Genomic DNA, 17,364 nt, shown 5'->3' with positions numbered 1-17,364 from the left:
GCGAAGCGCTCTATTGGGGTGATATGGTACTATGAGGTCCCTAAGATAAGATGGGACCTGATTATTCAAAACCTTATAAGTAAGAAGAAGAATTTTAAATTCTATTCTAGAATTAACAGGAAGCCAATGAAGAAAGACCAATATGGGTGAGATATGCTCTCTCCTTCTAGTCCCCGTTAGTACTCTAGCTGCAGCATTTTGAATTAACTGAAGGCTTTTCAGGGAACTTTTAGGACAACCTGATAATAATGAATTACAATAGTCCAGCCTAGAGGAAATAAATGCATGAATTAGTTTTTCAGCATCACTCTGAGACAAGACCTTTCTAATTTTAGAGATATTGTGTAAATGCAAAAAAAGCAGTCCTACATATTTGTCTAATATGCGCTTTGAATGACATATCCTGATCAAAAATGACTCCAAGATTTCTCACAGTATTACTAGAGGTCAGGGTAATGCCATCCAGAGTAAGGATCTGGTTAGACACCATGTTTCTAAGATTTGTGGGGCCAAGTACAATAACTTCAGTTATATCTGAGTTTAAAAGCAGGAAATTAGAGGTCATCCATGTCTTTATGTCTGTAAGACAATCCTGCAGTTTAGCTAATTGGTGTGTGTCCTCTGGCTTCATGGATAGATAAAGCTGGGTATCATCTGCGTAACAATGAAAATTTAAGCAATGCTGTCTAATAATACTGCCTAAGGGAAGCATGTATAAAGTGAATAAAATTGGTCCTAGCACAGAACCTTGTGGAACTCCATAATTAGTCTGTGAAGAAGATTCCCCATTTACATGAACAAATTGTAATCTATTAGATAGATATGATTCAAACCACCGCAGCGCAGTGCCTTTAATACCTATGGCATGCTCTAATCTCTGTAATAAAATTTTATGGTCAACAGTATCAAAAGCAGCACTGACGTCTAACAGAACAAGCACAGAGATGAGTCCACTGTCTGAGGCCATAAGAAGATCATTTGTAACCTTCACTAATGCTGTTTCTGTACTATGATGAATTCTAAAACCTGACTGAAACTCTTCAAATAGACCATTCCTCTGCAGATGATCAGTTAGCTGTTTTACAACTACCCTTTCAAGAATATTTGAGAGAAAAGGAAGGTTGGCGATTGGCCTATAATTAGCTAAGATAGCTGGGTCAAGTGATGGCTTTTTAAGTAATGGTTTAATTACTGCCACCTTAAAAGCCTGTGGTACATAGCCAACTAATAAAGATAGATTGATCATATTTAAGATCGAAGCATTAAATAATGGTAGGGCTTCCTTGAGCAGCCTGGTAGGAATGGGGTCTAATAGACATGTTGATGGTTTGGATGAAGTAACTAATGAAAATAACTCAGACAGAACAATCTGAGAAAAAGAGTCTAACCAAATACCGGCGTCACTGAAAGCAGCCAAAGATAACGATACGTCTTTGGGATGGTTATGAGTAATTTTTTCTCTAATAGTTAAAATTTTATTAGCAAAGAAAGTCATGAAGTCATTACTAGTTAAAGTTAAAGCAATACTCGGCTCAATAGAGCTCTGACTCTTTGTCAGCCTGGCTACAGTGCTGAAAAGAAACCTGGGGTTGTTCTTATTTTCTTCAATTAGTGATGAGTAGTAAGATGTCCTAGCTTTACGGAGGGCTTTTAGAGCAACAGACTCTTTTTCCAGGCTAAGTGAAGATCTTCTAAATTAGTGAGACGCCATTTCCTCTCCAACTTACGGGTTATCTGCTTTAAGCTGCGAGTTTGTGAGTTATACCACGGAGTCAGGCACTTCTGATTTAAAGCTCTCTTTTTCAGAGGAGCTACAGCATCCAAAGTTGTCTTCAATGAGGATGTAAAACTACTGACGAGATACTCTATCTCACTTACAGAGTTTAGGTAGCTACTCTGCACTGTGTTGGTATATGGCATTAGAGAACATAAAGAAGGAATCATATCCTTAAACCTAGTTACAGCGCTTTCTGAAAGACTTCTAGTGTAATGAAACTTATTCCCCACTGCTGGGTAGTCCATCAGAGTAAATGTAAATGTTATTAAGAAATGATCAGACAGAAGGGAGTTTTCAGGGAATACTGTTAAGTCTTCCATTTCCATACCATAAGTCAGAACAAGATCTAAGATATGATTAAAGTGGTGGGTGGACTCATTTACATTTTGAGCAAAGCCAATTGAGTCTAATAATAGATTAAATGCAGTGTTGAGGCTGTCATTCTCAGCATCTGTGTGGATGTTAAAATCGCCCACTATAATTATCTTATCTGAGCTAAGCACTAAGTCAGACAAAAGGTCTGAAAATTCACAGAGAAACTCACAGTAACGACCAGGAGGACGATAGATAACAAATAAAACTGCTTTTTGGGACTTCCAATTTGGATGGACAAGACTAAGAGTCAAGCTTTCAAATGAATTAAAGCTCTGTCTGGGTTTTTGATTAATTAATAAGCTGGAATGGAAGATTGCTGCTAATCCTCCGCCTCGGCCCGTGCTACGAGCATTCTGGCAGTTAGTGTAACTCAGGGGTGTTGACTCATTTAAACTAACATATTCATCCTGCTGTAACCAGGTTTCTGTAAGGCAGAATAAATCAATATGTTGATCAATTATTATATCATTTACTAACAGGGACTTAGAAGAGAGAGACCTAATGTTTAATAGACCACATTTAACTGTTTTAGTCTGTGGTGCAGTTGAAGGTGCTATATTATTTTTTCTTTTTGAATTTTTATGCTTAAATAGATTTTTGCTGGTTATTGGTGGTCTGGGAGCAGGTACCGTCTCTACGGGGATGGGGTAATGAGGAGATGGCAGGGGGAGAGAAGCTGCAGAGAGGTGTGTAAGACTACAACTCTGCTTCCTGGTCCCAACCCTGGATAGTCACGGTTTGGAGGATTTAAGAAAATTGGCCAGATTTCTAGAAATGAGAGCTGATCCATCCAAAGTGGGATGGATGCTGTCTCTCCTAACAAGACCAGGTTTTCCCCAGAAGCTTTGCCAATTATCTATGAAGCCCACCTCATTTTTTGGACACCACTCAGACAGCCAGCAATTCAAGGAGAACATGCGGCTAAACATGTCACTCCCGGTCCGATTGGGGAGGGGCCCAGAGAAAACTACAGAGTCCGACATTGTTTTTGCAAAGTTACACACCGATTCAATGTTAATTTTAGTGACCTCTGATTGGCGTAACCGGGTGTCATTACTGCCGACGTGAATTATAATCTTACCAAATTTACGCTTAGCCTTAGCCAGCAGTTTCAAATTTCCTTCAATGTCGCCTGCTCTGGCCCCCAGAAGACAATTGACTATGGTTGCTGGTGTCGCTAACTTCACATTTCTCAAAACAGAGTCGCCAATAACCAGAGTTTGATCCTCGGCGGGTGTGTCGCCGAGTGGGGAAAAACGGTTAGAAATGTGAACGGGTTGGCGGTGTACATGGGGCTTCTGTTTAGGGCTACGCTTCCTCCTCACAGTCACCCAGTCGGCCTGCTTTCCCGGCTGCTCGGGATCTGCCAGAGGGAAACTAACGGCGGCTAAGCTACGTTGGTCCACACCGACTACAGGGGCCTGGCTAGCTGTAGAATTTTCCACGGTGCGGAGCCGAGTCTCCAATTCGCCCAGCCTGGCCTCCAAAGCTACGAATAAGCTACACTTATTACAAGTACCATTACTGCTAAAGGAGGCCGAGGAATAACTAAACATTTCACACCCAGAGCAGAAAAGTGCGGGAGAGACACGAGAAGCCGCCATGCTAAACCGGCTAAGAGCTAGTAGCTGCGCTAAGCTACCGGATTCCTAAAAACACACAAAGTGAATAATGTGTAAATAATTTAGAGGTGATTCAGCAGAGGGAGTGCTTTAGTTAAGGCACGTGAAGATTACACTGTGAAGCAAATCGTTATCTAGGTAACTAGAGCAATCTAACTGCGCAGATTAAACAGCTAACAGATGCAGCAAAACACCGCTGTGCTCAGGAACAGGAAGTGATACAATACCGCAGTGGATCTTTCCAGGGCTGGATCTTTCAACAAGACAACGACCATAAACACTGCTCAAAATCTACTAAGGCATTCATGCAGAGGAACAAGTACAATGTTCTGGAATGGCCATCTCAGTCCCCAGACCTTGAAAATCAAACATTGAAAATCTGTGGTGTGATTTTAAGCGGGCTGTCCATGATCGGAAACCAACAAACCTGACTGAACTGGAGATGTTTTGTAAAGAATGATCCAAAATACCTTCAACCAGAATCCAGACTCTCATTGGAAGCTATAGGAAGCATTTCTAGGCTGTTATTTCTGTAAAAGGAGAATCTACTCAATATTGATGTATTTTTTCTGTTGGGGTGCCCAAATTTATGCACCTGCCGACTTACCTCCGCCAAGGAGGTTATGTTTTCGGTTGCGTCCGTTTGTTTGTTGGTTGGTTCGTTTGTTAGCAGGATTACTCAAAAAATCCTCAACGGATTTCAATGAAATTTTACCAGGGGTGTATCTTGGCCTAACTTAGAAGTCATTAAATTTTGGTAATGATCCAGAACATGATCCGGATCCAGTAATTTTTTTTAAGGATTCTTTATCATTGCAGGATGGGGCCAATTTCAACATTTTTGCATCTAACTTCATGAAGACGGGTCACACAGGCTGAACATAAATTAAGTTACAACACAACAATAATTTAGCATTTGTTTCTCCTCATCGAATAAACTTATTAGAAAATAAAAAAAAAAACGTGTAGTTCATGCAGTTTCTCTTTATAAATACATTTGGTGAAGATCTAAGGGTTTAACCAGTGAATCTGAAACATGACGGTAGATGCATGAAACGACGTGGAATAAGTCTTTTTGCCAAAGGGTATTCCATCTGACATCAGTGACCCTATGGCCTTGGTGGAGGTTTGCGCTCTCCGTGTGCTTCTAGTTTTGTTTATAGAATTATTGCACTTTCTGTAAATCCTATAAACTTCATTTCACTTCTCAAATAACACTGTGTTTGTCTGCTAAATGACATATTTTACTGAAATTGCTGATCCAAACAACTAATGATTTATAAAGAAAAATCTTGGAAATCATCAGGGGTGCCCAAATTTTTAAGCACAACTGTATATTTAATCAAATTTCATGCACTGTTTCACACATTCGATGTTTCTAAACAACTTAACATAAAGACATCTCAATAATGTTTGAATCTTACAAAACTATTTAAAATATTAAAATATGTTCACTCTTTTACAACTTCAGCCATATTAAAATAGTTATAAATCAAGCCTCCGACTGTAACACTTAAATTTAGTGAGTGCTTCACATGCGAGAAATCCCATTTTAACAAATTTGTTCTTTCTTTAGGGCCCCTTCACACATAGCACAAATAAATACGAATCTGTGTGAATCACAGCGAAACAGCCCGACTGAGCAAACCACGGAAACATCAAGCCGACATCAGGAGGGACACACGGTCAGGCAGGCGTGAACGATCCCACTGCGACAGTTTCGTGTGCACACATGCACGAACGCAGTGTGAGCAGCTGGAACGTGTTGCACCACATCACCCCGCTGCTGTGGAGAAAAACAAATGAATACCACACACCTTATAAAACACCATAATTTCCAATATTTAACCCCTCTTATTGAATGGACAATACAAGTATGATCCCTCTGTGCCTCCGTATATGACCCATGGTCATAGACCAGGGGTGGGCAACCTGTTCCAGAAAGAGCCATGAGGGTGCAGGTTTTCTTTGCAGCCACTGACTCCACCAGGTGATTTCACTGATTAACTGATTCCATCTGCTCAAAGTGATATGCTTCATTCATGTCATAGACGTACAGTCATGAAATGACATGAATGAAGCAGTGCGCTCTCATTACGTTTTATTGTCTATCCGGGTATAGAAATAATTACTACAATAACTACATACACAATTACGTGCCAAAATAACTAAAAATAATGATCACATAACACAGAAACAGAGATTGACACTTTGGTGTGTGCGCTGAATGGACAGGGGGCGTGGCTGCCAACAGCAGCAGCTGTTGGGATCTCTAGACCTGGACGTCACAGCTATAGAACACGTACCGTGTTTTGAAGTACATGACCTTACAACTGTCCACCATGACATGCTTGTGTGTTCTCGCTGTCATCATGTGGAAATACATAAAACATATACTGCTTTTGAGACAGGCTGGGGCGTGCGCTCAGTGCGCATATTGACAGGCTGTCTTTCCCAGGTGAACTGGACCATCAGATCATGTGGACACACAGCAGGCGATCTGACTGTCACATCACCCACATGAGCTACAGTATGTTCCACATGACGGGGTGTCTGTCCTGCAGTGCGCCACTCAAAGGACGCGTGTGTTGGGCTGGACACGCATGTCCTGTCAGACAGATGCACTCACATGAACTGCTGATATGGATGTACAGATGGCGAGTGGCCAGCCACATCAGAGCACACACAGCACAGCAAGCCGCCTCACAGCTGACCAGAGACTCACTGACAGATTCAAATGATGGCTCAGTGCACACAACGTGTCACATTAAAACACAGAAACCACAGCCAGGACAGGTATATTAATAAGAACTACACTACCTACATACACAATTACATAATACATAACATTACATAATTACATAACAAAAAACTAAAAAAAATTATCACATAACACAGAAACCGAGTGACATGTTGGTGTGTGCGCTGGACACACAGGGGGTGTGGCTGCCTACAGCAGCAGCTTTTGAGATCTCTGGTCCTGGACATCCAGCTATGGAACACGTACCGTGTTTTGACGAACATGGCCTTACAACTGTCCACTGTGACGCACGTGTCTGCTTGCTGTCCTCACATGGACATACATAAAAACAGAATTTGAAAAGCATTGTATTCTGTTATTTACATTTTACACAACGTCCCAACTTCATTGGAATTGGGGTTGTACAAGCTACTCTCTATTTTTGCACATTTTGGGGATCATCTTTTCAAACAAAAGTAATCGACCAGGTTAACTGGATAATTGTAATGGCATGGGGGTTATGTGTGAAGACCCAGCCCCTCCTTGACAGTCAACTGGCAATCAGTCTGGGCAATAACACTGGGCAACAGCTAGGAGGCTAACATTAGTGGCTAGCTATTCACATTTAGTGAGGTGAAACATGTTCACATTTACCTTTGTTAGGACACTCTTCATGCTACTACAGACATGTAATGACAATTTTACCTGTTTAATGGCGACAAGAAATGGTTTCTGATTGCCCTGTGCCATTACATTAATTAGCCAATGGCCATGTTTGCATTATAAATCAATAATGCTCTGATTCATTTCACTTTGGTTGCAAGTGAAAAGATGACACTGAAAACATCTAAAAAAAATCTATCATCTAAAAATTTTAGTCACATTCAAACGTAATATTTTGAACTGCATTTTCAGCACCTATGAGTATATTAAGTATGTATGTATACATGTACATATGTGATCTGATGGATTATATAGATGGATTGTAGGACTTTCAGAGATGCATGTTAGTTATGGCTCATCAATCCATTTCAAGTAATGTTACTGCTTCAACAGGGTGACTAAAAAAAAAAAAAATTTAAAAAACAGAACCCATAAAATTTGTAATAAATCCTACAAAGATCCAGCAAATTTCTTGAGATTTCAAAATTGGAGAAGACTATTGTTCCAATCATCTTCCCCAACATGTCTTGGTCAACCTGGAGGCCTATTCTGCCAACAAATCATACAATTTGGAGCATAATTTTGTAAGAACATGACTTTTATACAAAGATAACTGAAACTTTGGGGAATGATTATACACAGACTGAACTTTAAGTCCAGCAAACCTTTGTAGGATTTATTACAATTTTTATAGGTTCTGTTTTCTGGAGGATTTTTTTTTTTTTTGGGGGGGGGGGGGGGGGGGTAATCACCCTGCACTTCACACTATATCTGAATAATCAAAGAAAATACATTTTCCTGCAGTTAAAATGAACTGAACATAATCTCACACCACATAAGCAAATAAACCTTCCCTTGTAAACTGGAGGCTGTTAACCTTGAATGACACTTTTTGAAACAATACTGACCCTTTCAAGCAAGCTCAAAATAACTGTTGTGGTAGATTAGGAGGTCACTTGGAGATCCCTAGAGATCAGAGGTGGAGGAGAAGAGGGTGCTCGGTAGCAGGACTTGTTTACAGGAAGTTGTTATTATGAAGAAGCCAGCCAACCCGGAGTGGAACTGAGTCTTATAAAGACAAATGATGAGAGGCAGCATTCCTGCTGTCAGCTATTTCCTGTAGCAGTGAAGTAAGCTAAAAGAACTGGGCATGCATCATAATTTCATCAAACAAAGAACAGTAATTTACTCCTTACAGATTTGTAGTATGACAATTTGTTTTTAATGACTGAGAGGAAAAGTCATTGTGACAAGATGTTGACACAAGAAAAGTTTATCTTCTCTATTCCAAAAATAACTGTCAAATAATTCCTGTTAATTAGAGAACCACAGCCAATGAATGGCAATAAATACTGTATAACTGCAATAATTCTGTAGTCTAGTATCATTCACTTATTACACATCAAAGATTGAAAAACTATTTTATACACATTGTTCATACTTTAATTTAACCACATTTTCACAGATTGTACAAAGGATCAGAGAACAAGAGTCACAGTCAAAGGCCTTCAATGGACTTTGGAGTGCAAACATCAAGGCGTCAGCCAAATCACTTCCTGAGCACTGATAGCATCTCTCTAGAAAATCACAGGCTGCAAAGCAAGCAAAAGAGCTTCAGAGTACCTTTAAAAAGCATTCAGAATGATTTAAAACAAGTTGTCAGAGAGATACGCTGACTCTTTGGAAGCATTTCTCAAATATGAAATCAAATTGATGACACACATGACACTGAAGGCTAGTCAGTTAAATAGATTTAAATTTAAGTGTAAAAGTACCTTCTCACCAAAGGGACTGTGAGTTAAAAATTTAGCTTGTTTAAAAGTTTGGTGATGTACATGAGATACAACAGCTACTGTAGTATTGGAATAATACATGCACACGTCACTTCATTACGTACACCTGCTCAACCACTCAATACATCAAATATCTAATCAGCCACCCGTGTGTCAGAAATCCAGTGCATTTAGACGCTATGTAAACAAGGTTAAGAGGCTCTTCTGAAGTTCACACCAAACATGAGAATGAGGAACAACAGTTATTTTTGTGTCTTTGAATGTAGCATCGTTGTTGGTGCCAAATGGACTGGTTTGAGTATTTCAGAAAATGCTGATCTACTTTGAGTTTTACACACAATCATCGCTTGGGTTTTACAGTTGGAAAAAGGAAACGTCCATTGGAGTGGTGTAAGTCTGGCCAAAAAGGTCTTGCTGGCAGCAGTAACTCAACCACTTGTTACAACCAGTGTATGCAGACGAACATCTATTAAAAGATATGTTAAACTTTGAAGCAGATGGGCTACAGCAGCATAAAACCACACCAAAACTGAAAAACAGAAGATTAGAAAAATGTTCACGGGGTCAGATAAGGCAAGATTTCTGCTGTGACACTGAGATGGTAGGATCAGAATTTGGCATAAACACCATACAGAAATGGCTCATCCTACCTTCCAGCTGCTGGTGGTGGTGGTGCAATGATCTGGTAACTGTGAGATGCTATCATATAAATGTCAATCAAAATCCCTGCAAAATGTTTCCAGCACCCACTTCAATCTATGCCATGAAGAATTAAAGCAGTTCTCTGAGCAAAAGAAATCAAACCCAGTACCAGCAAGATGTATCTATTGAAATGGTGTGTGCATGCTTCACAATAGGAAACAGAATTTCTGGCAGGTCAGATAGCTAAAAAAGTGTATTTTATATGACTTTCATGTCTTTAGTATCGCTTTGACTCTTTACGCATTCTCTAATATAGTCATTAACATTATCATCAATACTGTGGTATCATCATAAAGTCTTGGCTTACTGAGCTCGTGTTGCAAAAACACCAAATCTCAACATAAGTCGCCCCAAGATGTTATGGCTCTGTCACACCTTGATGATTTAGCCAGCATATGCCGACTTATGAAAAAGTTGGTGAATACGCTGGATACGTTGAATATGTTATGCAGCTGTCATACTATAATGATTTAGCCAGCGTATACCGGCAGCCCCATTTCCACAGAGCGGTCCCGAGAATTTGTTTGGCAGGCAAAGCATGTAGATGTCGACATGCATGTCATCGAGCGCGCGCATGCTGTCAGTCGGCCTCACCCCTCCACATGGAGGCCAAACAGAGTAATTTAACATTTTTTAAATTTTATTTTATTTTTGTCTTGATGGATCATGGGATTTATTTTCATCACGTGCAGAATGCTGAAGATTTGACTCATGCCTGTAATAAACTCTGACGTGAATGAATGAGACACTGTGACTCTTTCAATTTTTAAAGTAAGGTAACTGTCTTGTTGTGGAGCAAAGTGCCAGCGCCCTTTTGTTTAAGGCTGAGAAATGCATCGAGAGCAGACAAACCACTGAGGGACTTCCTTTAAAATGCTACGTCTCTTCAGCCATGACAAGGAACTAAAGTATTTTCAGACGTTGTTTTCCAAAATCAGGCCACTTTATGTGGATATGTTTTCATCAGACTGTGATGATGCATCAGACTGAAACGAACAGGAAAGATTAAGAATTTATAGTTATTCAGTGTGTGAATGGATTTTATAATATTTGAAACAGTCAATGTTTGCATGAGGACTACAGTTGGCAGTTGTTGAACCAATCAATGGACACATTTCGACTTATTACATTAGATTAGACAGAAGTTTATTGATCCTTTGGGAAGACTCCCTCAGGGAAATTAACAAACGTGTGTCAGCAATCACAGCTTATTGGCCCACCTATGCAGGATGTATGAGACATACGCTAGCATGCATCGAAAATACTGTGCATGCCAAAAACTTTTCAACAAACTCGCCATACTACACTGTATACCGGCATGCTTCAACGTACTCTTGATTTATACAAAACTTATCCATAATTTATTAGACGTATGCCAGCATATTCAGTATGTTTTCAAACGTCAGGATACGTAGGCTGCCTGACACACCTTACTCACGTCAAGGTGTGACAGGGCCATTACACATAACTAAGGTCAAATCTTACCCATCCGTGAGTAAGCAAATTGGCAGCAGTGGTAAGAGAAAACGACCTCAGGTGTTTTTGATTATTGGAAACATTAAGTATTCTGAATTATGAAGTATTAATTTTCAATTCAGTAAACTGCAGATCTAGGTGACTCTGTAACAAAGGAGTTGAATTACCAACCTAGTAGAGACCGAGTTCAGCCGGGCTGTTCAGGTGTTACCCATCTGTGTCCTTGGATAAGATACTTCATATTCATTTTCCCAGTCCACCCAGGTGTACATGGATACCAGCAGTGGTTCGAAAGTTATGTGCAATGAACTGGTATCAGATCCAGGGGAAGGCCTAGACTTTCATCCAGTTCATGCTATGATCTCCATAGATTAAATTAAAGTCACAGAACAAAGCAACAGACTCTTTTTTTTCTTTTTTTGCAACCTGCTGAGGTCCACTCTCAGAGGTGGGCGTGTGTCCCTGCGACGTGCAGCTGGTCAGATATCTGTGCTCAAAAGTCACAGCTCTGGAACACCTGTACTGGCTTGTAGGATATTAAGTCGCATGCTCTCGTGCGCCTCAGACGAAGGGGCACGCACACGCCCCTACCTGGGATATTTCTCTCCAACGTCCGCTCACTCCACAACAAGATGGATGAGCTGGCACTGCTGATGAAGAAGAATAGAGATTTCTCCTCATCTTGTGTACTGTGCTTGGTTAAATGCACAGACACCGGACTGCGCGCTCCAACTACAGGGATTCCAACTCCTCCGCGCAGACAGAGACCGAGCACTCTCTGGTGGAAAAACTAGAGGGGGAGGACTCTGCTTCTATATCAACAACGCCTGGTGCTCCGATGCGACTGTGATCTCCCAACACTGCTGTCCCTCTCTGGAATATCTCCTCATAAACTGCAGACCGTTCTACTCTCCACGTGAGTTTAACTCTTTCATACTTTGCTCTGTGTATATTCCACTGAGCGCGGACGTGCACGAGGCCGAGCGCGTGCTCGCGGATCAGATTATGAGCGTGGAGAGAGACTTTCCGGACTCTCTTGTTAGAATTCTCGGTGATTTTAACAAAGGGAATCTCAGTCAGGAATTACCAAAATACAAACAGTTTGTTAAATGCCCGACCAGAGAAGGGAGCACGTTAGATCATTGTTACACGACAGTGAGCGGCGCCTACCGCGCGGTGGCCCGTGCAGCTTTGGGACTCTCAGATCACGTGATGGTCCACTTGATCCCCACGTACAGACAGAGACTTAAACTCTCTAAACCTGTTGTGAGAACGTCTAAAGTGTGGAGCAATGAAGCTGTAGAGGAGCTACGCGCATGCTTGGCCACCACGGACTGGGATATGTTTGAGGCTTCAACAGACAGTCTAGATGACTACACGGACACTGTGACATCATATATTCATATCTGTGTAGACAGCATCATCCCACCCATCATGATAACCCCTGGTTCACACCTAAACTCCAGCAGCTCCATCAGCAGAAAGAGGTGGCTTTCAGAGAAGGAGACAGAGACAGCTATAGAGGTGCAAAGTACAGATTTAGCAAGGAGGTGGCAAAGGCTAAATCCATGTACAGTTCACGTCTGCAGCAAAGGTTCTCTGCCAATGACTCGGCCTCTGTGTGGAGGGGGTTGAAAGAGATTACCAACTACAAGCCCAAAGCACCTCATTCTGTTGACAACCTGAAGCTGGCCAACGACCTGAACGTCTTCTATTCACGTTTTGAATACATGGACTCACACCGCCCCACCCCCCACACAACTGGAAATACAAACACTCTGGACCTCCCCCCTCTCACTGCTGCCCTCCCCACTCGCCCTGTTGCCCTCTCGGTCCAGGAGGAGGACGTGAGGAGACATTTCAAAAGGCTGAATCCACGTAAGGCCCCGGGCCCAGACTGTGTCTCTCCTGCCACCCTGAGACACTGCGCTGATGAACTGGCCCCGGTCGTCACGGGGATCTTCAATACCTCCCTGGAGTCATGCCATGTCCCAGTCTGTTTCAAGTCCTCAATCATAGTTCCAGTCCCCAAGAAACCATGCATCACTGGACTACAGGCCTGTGGCTCTCACGTCTGTAGTCATGAAGACCTTCGAACGCCTGGTTTTATCCCACCTGAAGTCCATCACCGACCCCCTCCTGGACCCCCTGCAGTTTGCCTACAGAGCCAACAGGTCTGTAGATGACGCCATAAACCTGGCCCTGCACTCCATCCTGCAGCACATGGACTCCCCAGGAACCTACGCTAGGATCCTGTTTGTGGACTTCAGCTCTGCATTCAACACCATCCTTCCAGCTTTGCTCAAGGACAAGCTTTCTCTGCTCCACGTGCCCAACTCCACCTGCAGGTGGATCACAGACTTCCTGACGGACCGGAGTCAGCGTGTGAGGCTGGGAAAAAAGTCTTGAACACTCGGGTTCTCAGCACAAGATCTCCACAAGGCTGTGTCCTTTCCCCTCTGCTCTTCTCCCTGTACACTAACTGCTGCACCTCCAGCCACGACTCTGTAAAGCTCATCAAGTTTGCGGACGACACCACCCTCATCGGACTCATTTCGGATGGGGATGAGTCTGCCTACAGGAGGGAGGTGGACCGGCTGGTGACCTGGTGCAGCAGCAACAACTTGGAGCTCAACGCCCAGAAAACAGTGGAGATGATCGTGGAACTCAGGAAAGCCACAGCCCCCCCACCCTCCCTCGCCCTCACCAACAGCCCCATCACCACTGTGGACTGTCACCGCTTCTTTGGCACCACCATCACCCAGGACCTCAAGTGGGAGTCAACCATCAGCTCCCTCATCAAGAAGGCCCAGCAGAGGATGTACTTCCTGCGGCAGCTGAAGAAGGCCAAGCTGCCTGTCCAGCTGATGGTGCAGTTCTACACGGCCATCATCGAGTCCATCCTCTGCTCCTCCATCACGGTGTGGTACGCCGGGGCCACAGCCAGGGACAGACACAGACTGCAGTGCATTGTGGCCTCTGCTGAGAAGGTGATTGGCTGTAGCCTTCCATCTCTCCACGACCTGCACGTCTCCAGGACTCTGGGCCGAGTAGGTCGGATCACAGCTGACCCTTCTCACCCTGCACACGGTCTGTTCAAACCACTCCCCTCGGGCAGGAGGCTACGGTCCATCCGGACCAGAACCTCCCACCATAAGAACAGTTTCTTCCCCTCTGCCGTTAGACTCATGAACTCCTCATAACTCAGTCACCTTAAGCTTAACTCTGTCACTTTATCATTTTATCATGGGTCACTTTAGACAGTGTACTTTGGTTTTTAATTGCACTCCTCCCACTGCACTGTTTTTTCTGTTTCTCTGTTTTTCTGTTGCACACAGCCTTTCATATTTCTTTTTTTTTTATCTTATATTTTATCGTATTCTGACACATGTTATATTTTATCTTAGCATTTTATCTCTTCTTAATGTTGCACCATTGTACCGAAGCAAATTCCTAGTCTGTGAATCCTGTTCACTGGCAATGGCAATAAACTTCTTCTGATTCTGATTCTGAAACGCGAATGTCGGCATGCTGTCCTCATGTGGAAATACATTAAAACACATACTGCTTCAGCTGACCAGCACATCAGTGCACCGCAACGCTGGTGGACATCGTGTCATGCAGGAAATCACCCCACGGGATGCCCCCGCAAGGTACGTGTCACTGCAGGATTTCATCATATTGTAATAATTAAAAGACATATAAGATCTGCAGTGGATCACTACATGCTGGGCACGCCATGCTGGCTGCATGTGTTCACGATGCGAGAGCCCGGCTCTTCATGACATGGGAGCCGGTTCTTCATGACACGGGAGCCAACTGGCTCGAGAACATCAGGTAATTCATGTAAAACATGAAAGAGAGAACAGTACTCCAACGTCATTTCATTACTCCCTGGTGTATGTCTAGGCGGAGGCTAAGCCCACTCTTTATAACAGGAATTAGTATTATAAATTGTGGTGTTTTATTAATTTTTTCCTTCGCTGCTGTGTGCGCAACTTTCCACGTGCTCACACTGTGTTCATGTGAGCGAACACGAGCGTGCACAAAACTGTTGCCGCATTATCATGCACACTTGTTCGACCATGCATCCCTCCCGACAACAGGTGGAATGATTCGCGGTTCCCCATTCCATTTTTGTTCGCAGATTTTCTTCCGGTTTCTGTGTCTTTCGTGTTATGTGTGAAGAGCCCCTTAGGGAGTATTGATGTTGTTTAAAAATGCAAAAGTACTTTTTATCCAATTACTCGATTAATAATATAATTGCTAGAATACTCAATTTCAAAGATATCCTATAGCTGCAGCCCTAGTAGTGTTCATATTCACATTTTTAATCAATCAAACTTTTATTTGTATAGCCCTTTACACAGCCCAAAGGCAACCAAAGTGCTTTCCAGTAAAACTATAAACAGACAACACAGGACAATATACAATGACAAAATAAAATCAAGGATAATAAATAACTGTGTACATAAAACCAGACTAAAATGTCACAGTACTACTAAGTGTTAAAAGCCATTTTTAAAAGAAAAGTCTTTAGTGTAATTTTAAAAAGACCCGGATCATGACAGAATTACATGGCCTTATGTATTTGAGGTCCTCACATTTTCTGGTTTTGGAGAAAACTTTAGCAAATGGATCAAACTACTTTATACAGAACTATATGCTGAAATTATGACTAAATGTAATATGTCCAAAGCCATTATGATACAAAGAGGATGCAGACAAGGAGATCCTTTAGCTCTGCTGCTGTTTATTATGGCTGTAGAACTATTGGAAATAATTGTAAAAACCCATCAAATATAGCAATTGGACAACAGAAACACCATCTGGCTCTATTCACAGATGATGTAATAATACTTCTTAAAAATGTTAGAAAATCGATTCCTGAGATATTAGAACTCATTAATGGATTTGGAAAAAAAAATCAGGCTATAATTTAAACAAACATAAATCATTAATAATGTTCTGCAATCAATCCGAAAGGTCCTCCTGAAATTGCCACTCATTTTTAAAATTGTAGCTTGTTTCAGATATCTGGGCATTCAAATTCTCCCTGATTGGGAAGGGCGGATGGGGGTCACACACGCACACCACGTTCACTCATGCACTACATACCTTCGGTCTTGCAAGAATAAATTGCATATATGTGTAATAATGTACATAAATGGTTCTGCCAGTGTGGCATTTACCACTACTATGGTTGGCTCTCACTGCGGTATTGTATCACTACCTGTTCCGGAGCACAGCGGTGTTTTGCTGTATCTGTTAGCTGTTTAATCTGCGCAGTTAGATTGATCTAGTTAACTAGATAACGATTTGTTTCACAGTGTAATCTTCACGTGCCTTAACTAAAGCACTCCCTCTGATGAATCACCTCTAAATTATTTACACATTCACTTTGTGTGTTTTTAGGAATCCGCTAGCTTAGCGCAGCTACTAGCTCTTAGCCGGTTTAGCATGGCAGCTTCTCCTGTCTCTCCCGCACTTTTCTGCTCTGGGTGTGAAATGTTTAGTTATTCCTCGGCCTCCTTTAGCAGTAATGGTACTTGTAATAAGTGTAGCTTATTCGTAGCTTTGGAGGCCAGGCTGGGCGAATTGGAGACTCGGCTCCGCACCTTGGAAAATCCTACAGCTAGCCAGGCCCCTGTAGTCGGTGCGGACCAAGGTAGCTTAGCCGGCGTTAGTTCCCCTCCGGCAGATCCCGAGCAGCCGGGAAAGCAGGCCGACTGGGTGACTGTGAGGAGGAAGCGTAGTCCTAAACAGAAGCCCGTGTACACCGCCAACCCGTTCACATCTCTAACCATTTTTCCCCACTTGGCGACACACCCGCCGAGGAACAAATTCTGGTTATTGGCGACTCTGTTTTGAGAAATGTGAAGTTAGTGACACCAGCAACCATAGTCAATTGTCTTCCGGGGGCCAGAGCAGGCGACACTGAAGGAAATTTGAAATTGCTGGCTAAGGCTAAGCGTAAATTTGGTAAGATTGTAATTCACGTCGGCAGTAATGACACCCGGTTACGCCAATTGGAGGTCACTAAAATTAACATTGAATCGGTGTGTAACTTTGCAAAAACAATGTCGGACTCTGTAGTTTTCTCTGGGCCCCTCCCCAGTCGGACCGGGAGTGACATGTTTAGCCGCATGTTCTCCTTGAATTGCTGGCTGTCTGAGTGGTGTCCAAAAAATGAGGTGGGCTTCATAGATAATTGGC

General features: G+C 42.5%; 1 protein-coding gene across 5 annotated transcripts in view; it reads right to left on the bottom strand.

Annotated features, from left to right (window-relative positions):
• The window catches only part of dennd2b (DENN domain containing 2B), a 189,901-nt gene that overhangs the window by 138,065 nt on the left and 34,472 nt on the right, over positions 1-17,364 (bottom strand). The window contains exon 1 of one of the 5 annotated variants that reach the window (XM_034191017.1): positions 8,619-8,643. The exons of the other annotated variants lie outside the window; for them this stretch is intronic. The gene's annotated coding sequence lies outside the window, so the exon portion shown is untranslated. Of the gene's footprint in view, positions 1-8,618; positions 8,644-17,364 lie in introns of those variants that run through there. 5 annotated transcript variants of the gene reach the window in all.

Source organism: Thalassophryne amazonica, chromosome 2, assembly GCF_902500255.1.
Source record: "Thalassophryne amazonica chromosome 2, fThaAma1.1, whole genome shotgun sequence".
Taxonomy (NCBI): Eukaryota; Metazoa; Chordata; class Actinopteri; order Batrachoidiformes; family Batrachoididae; genus Thalassophryne; species Thalassophryne amazonica.
Note: the sequence above shows the minus strand (reverse complement) of the source record. Positions and strands in the feature narration are given on the sequence as shown.